The sequence below is a fragment of the Rattus rattus genome, chromosome 16, assembly GCF_011064425.1.
Source record: "Rattus rattus isolate New Zealand chromosome 16, Rrattus_CSIRO_v1, whole genome shotgun sequence".
Classification (NCBI taxonomy): domain Eukaryota; kingdom Metazoa; phylum Chordata; class Mammalia; order Rodentia; family Muridae; genus Rattus; species Rattus rattus.
The window spans coordinates 22203121-22208527 of NC_046169.1; positions in this window are offsets into that span (position 1 = coordinate 22203121).

A 5407-nucleotide genomic window follows, 5' to 3' on the forward strand; every position below is an offset into this window, starting at 1 on the left:
CACATCTGCGAGACCAGGAAGCAGTGAGAAGTGAATGGTGCTCTCAGCTCCTTTGCCCTTTTATGTTCAGCTCGGGACCCCAGCTACAGCTGCCCACGCTCAGGGTGGGGTTCCCTTCCTCTGTTAAAGTCCCTCACAGACATACCCAAAGGCACGCTCTCTGAATACTCTAGATACTGCTTACTCCAGCCAAAGTGAGGGAGTTAGCCATTCCGACATCTTCCCTTCCAATGGGCCTGGCTCTCCTGATTCTTGCCTAGAGAAAAGCAGGACCAGCTCTGCCAGTGAGACCCAAGCTTTTCAGGCCACTGAGTGTTCTTGACCTGTCAGGACCAGAAGGACCTTTAGGAGCTGGTGATGACAGCAATAATGGGACAAACGGCCTCTGTGCCATGCTGCTGCCTGGTAGTAAGCCACCCTCAGGAGACAAGGAAGGGGCTGCTTCCAGGTAGAACAAGGACGGGAAAGAGACAGCTATCCAGACCATTTATTTGTCTGCCTCACCCCCTTTCCCCACCTACCCCTAAAACCAGAAGGAGGGACTCGGGAGATGAGATGGCTCAGTTTGTAAAGTTCAGGCTCAGTATTGGTGCTCTGGCCACCTGGCCTGAATTGTATCCTCATCTGATCCTCTGGTCCCTGGCTACAATGTTACTGGTATTAACAGTAACTTTTTTTTCTGAAGGTTTTTAAATGTCTATATTATGTATCACTGTTTCCTTGCTTGTATGTAAGTGCACCACTTTTGTGTGTTGCTCTGAGGAAGGTACTGGATCCCAAGGGACTAGAGTTACAGGAGGTTGCAAGCCATAATGTGGGTGCTAGGAACCAGTCCAGGGACGTCTGCAAGAGCAAAAGATTTTCCCAACCCTGAGCCATCACTCCCGTGTCCCTCACAGTAAACACAAAAGCCTTCGCTCTCCCTCTAAAAACAACTGCTGCTTAGAAGAGTTTGCTCCTCGCCCTCAGCCAAGCACTGTAAGTTCTCATGGCGCGCACAGAGAGGATAGCTGTCATGCGTGATGCGAGAGAAATCCTATTACCACTTAGCATTAATTAATGCTCATTTTCTGTAACGTGCGCTGAGACACCGACATCAGCTAGGCTTTCACACCACGCTGAGAGAAGGGGATGTGAAGGAAGCCCAGGAGCCACAGGTGGGGCTGGACTGCATGGAAAGGCAGGGTCCAGGCGCAGCTCCCTGTAGAGAGAGCAGGCACAACCGTTCTGCCTCTAGGAGGCAGGTTTATATCCCCACAGGACAGCAGGGCGCTGACCTAGCCTGGCCTGACTCCTGTTCACTAAGATTTGCCAGCTGTACCTGGCTCTACATCACAGTACCCCAACATGCACATACGTAAACACACATAGAGCATGCACTCGTGCGCACAGCACTTATGTGCACAGGCACACACATGCATACAGAAAGAGAGAGACAGAGAGAGAGAGACAGGGCAATCTGCAACCTCCTCTCCAGATTGTAAGCGTAAGCCCTGGTGTCATTTTGTTCCTGTTACTTTTGTTTTGTTTTATTTTGTTTTTTTACCCAGCTTCTTCTGTCCATACAAATCAGATGATGGGCTCTAAAAGATGATATGTTATCTCCCTTCCCCCTGCAGCTCTGGTTTCTCCACAGAGATGTCCTGCTGTTTAACTGTGGGAGGAGGCTGCCAGAGAGGCCTGGAGGCTCTTCAGGGTGCTGAGCCATGCCTATTTTTTAAACTGATCTTGGTTCTCTTCAGAAGAGTGTGGGAGATTCACCTGTGTCTACTGGACAGGGAACTGAGCAGTGTGGTTTTAGCATAAGGAGATAACCCACCTGACAGGTTTTTCAGGCAGCAGAACACAGCAGGAAGTCCCAAGAGCCAGAGGTCTTCACCACCCAGCTGGATAACTAGGCCTCAGCTTTTAAACAGCAAGAAGAGACTGTTTGCTTCCTTAGTGGGATTGTTTCATTAAGCACAGTTAAGTATAGCGTGCCCTGCATGGTGTTCTACAACCTTATTAAACGTACCAGCCAGGCTAGACATGGTGGCTCACTTTAATCCCAGCACTCAGAAGGCCGTGGGACAGGTGAATCCCTGTGGGCTCAAGGCTAGCTTGGTCTACAGAGTCAGTTCCAGAACTGCACAATGAGACCCTGTGTAAAATGTCTGTCTGCCTGTCTGTCTGTCTGAATGTATGCGTGTTTGTATGTATGTATGTGTATATGTATGTATGTTTGTTTGTATATGTATGTACGTATGCATGTATGCGTGTTTGTATGTATGTATGTGTGTGTATGTATGTTTGTATATGTATGTATGTGTGTATTTGTGTGTATATATGTTTGTATATTTATGTATGTGTGTTTGTATGTATGTATGTATGTATGTGTATGTATGTTTGTATATGTATGTGTATATGTATGTATGTGTGTTTGTATGTATGTATGTATGTTTGTATATGTATGTATGTATGTATGCATGTTTGTATGTATGTGTGTATGTATATTTGTTTGTATATGTATGTATGTGTGTATGTACGTCATATGTTCTCAGCCAGGCAGGAGAGGTGATGGCTGAGCAGTTAAGCTGTTCTTATCATCGCTGTTTTTGTTATGGTTGTTCCTGTTCCATCAGAATTTGGTTCCCAGCACTCAGCACACATCTGTGACTCCGGCTCCCGGGGATTACGCACTTCTGGCCTTTAGGGCCATCAACCGTGTACACACCTATGCACAGGCTCTCACACATAGGCATAATTAATAATAAAATAGGCCTTCAAAAATCCGCAGCACCTTCAGAGACACGAAACAAAAGCATCCTGTCAGCCATGGCTGCGGATTTTTCTTTTGTCTCTCCGTCCTCATCCCAGGCCCGCATTTTCTTGGGCAGAAGCAATGTCTGGGAGGTTTGGAATGTGTAGCACAGAGCTCAGTTGCAGAGCATCAGACTCGTTACTAACCTCTTCCATTCGAAACATTCAAAACAGAGAGGAAAGGGCTGGGGATGTGCAGCTGTTTGGCAGAGCTCTTGCCATGTATGCAGACAGCCTGAGTTCAGTCCCCAGCAAGCAGGGTTGAAAAGCCAGGCGTGGTGGCCTGCCCCTGTAAACCCCAGGGCTGGAGAGGCAGAACAAATACCTCACTGTCAGCCTGCATATGCCGAGTGTCAGATCCAGCATGAACCCCTGTCTCAAAAAGTATGGTAGGAGGATTGCACCTTAGGACACCCAGATTACCCATACATGCACACACACACATGCACACACACACATGCGCGCACACACATACAGACAGACACACACACGCACATACGCACATACACATGCACACACACTCACACACACATGCACACACACATACAGACACACACGCACATACACATGCACACACACTCACACACACATGCACACACATACAGACAGACACACACACATACAGACAGACACACACACGCACATACGCACATACACATGCACACACATTCACACACACATCACACACACACACACACACGCACACACACACCCCCACTCACACACACACGCACACACACATACACACACACACACACACACACACACACACACACAGACAGACACACACACACATACAGACACGCACATACACATGCACACACACATGCACACATACACAGACTCACACACACAGAGACATGCACACACACATACAGACAGATAGACACACACATACACACACACACACACTGCACCATGAAGACATGCTGCTGAATCAAGAGCTGTCTTGCTGCCCAGCCTTCTCTGTTGTGGGGAATGATGGGAGGCAGCCTCTGATGAAGATCTACCTTGATGTGTTGACAACCTGCTGGTCTAACAGGGAGGAGTCACAGAGAGGCACAGATGCGTGATTTTGAAAGATCCTGGCTCCAGTCAGATGTACTTTACTGGACGTAATTTAATCTTCCTTTGGTGATTAAAACCCCTTTCCAAACTTTCCGAATGTCTGCTTTGAACTGAACTGTCTGTTACCTCCTTGGGGTGGAGGATGAGGCGAGCATGACTGTTTGCTGCCACACCCTCCAAATTTACCTCTCCTGCCTCCCCAGTCTCTGAAGCCCTCAGGGTTCACCGCTCCGGTTTCCAGAGAAGAGGAACCCAGCAACAGGGATATCAACAGGGACTAGGCGTGCCACACCCACGTGAAGACTTTCCTTACTTAATCTTTTAGGGACCTCAACTCAAGTAAAACCAAATCCTTGGCTTTGATGTAGAAACTAATTTCAGTGTGTGCCAGTGTGAAGTGGAGTTCGAGATTTATTAAAAGATATTTTAATATAGATCTTAATCAGGGGTTGGGTTAAGAGAGAGAGAGAGAGGGAAAGAGAGACATGGCTGTGTGTGTGGGCTTCTCAGAATCACACTCCATTGTCTTCACAATAGATGTGAGTAGGATTTGGGTGGGGTTGGAAGCAATTATCTTCAAAGGGTGGCTGAGGAAGCAACTGCCACCACAGGGTGGTTCCTGAGGGGCCCTGACAGGATTACAGTCGATAAGGCAAAAGCCTAGATCTCAGGATGCAGGAAGTTGGGATATCCTCACTGTAAATAAAGCCAGTAGTCTGGGGAGGCTCCCGGAAAGGGATGAACCCCATTCAAGGTCATCCACACTCAGGTGTTAAGCCCGGTTCATTGCTGTTTTACCGGAAAGTATCACAAGAAGAATGTTATCTGTTGTCAGCAAGCTTCCCAGAAAATATTTTTATCATTGATTGTTTTTTTATATGTGCTTATGTAGTATGTGTGTTAATGTGTGTCTGAGGGTTCATCCGCACGTGTGTTCATGTGTGCGAGCGTGTGTGCGAGCGTGTGTGCGTGCATGTGTGCATGCCTGCATGCGTGCGTGCATGTGTGTGTGTATGTGCATTGACATCCAGTGTTTTCCTCTTTAGCTGATTTTTTTTAAGACAGGGTCTCTCAACAAGCCCAAAGCTATCATCAGTTGCCTGGACTGGCAGTGGCAGGAGATCCAAGGATGCTCTTGTAGTCTCTACCCTGCAAAGCTAGGATTTATAGACACATGTCAGCCTTCCCAGCTTTTACTCTGAGTTCTGGGGATCCGAGCTCACGTCCTTGTGCTTGTGCAGCAAGAACTTCACACACTGAGCCATCTCCCCAGCCCACAGATATTAATTGTCCTGGAACTTCCTTAGCAGGTAACAGGCTTCCCGGACTCTGGGGTGAGGGACCGACTCTCTTCGTTTCCTGTGTTCCCATAATTCTCCCTCTCTTTGTGTCTTGCCTTAAGAACTTGAAACACAAAGCCTACAACATCCTCCCAACCCACCCAGGGGCTGTTTTTTAGTAAACATGAGCCCCTAGTCCCCCGTGCTCCTGTCAAGGCCTCCGGTCCTCTCCTAGCTGGGCCCATGTGACAACAGCTCAG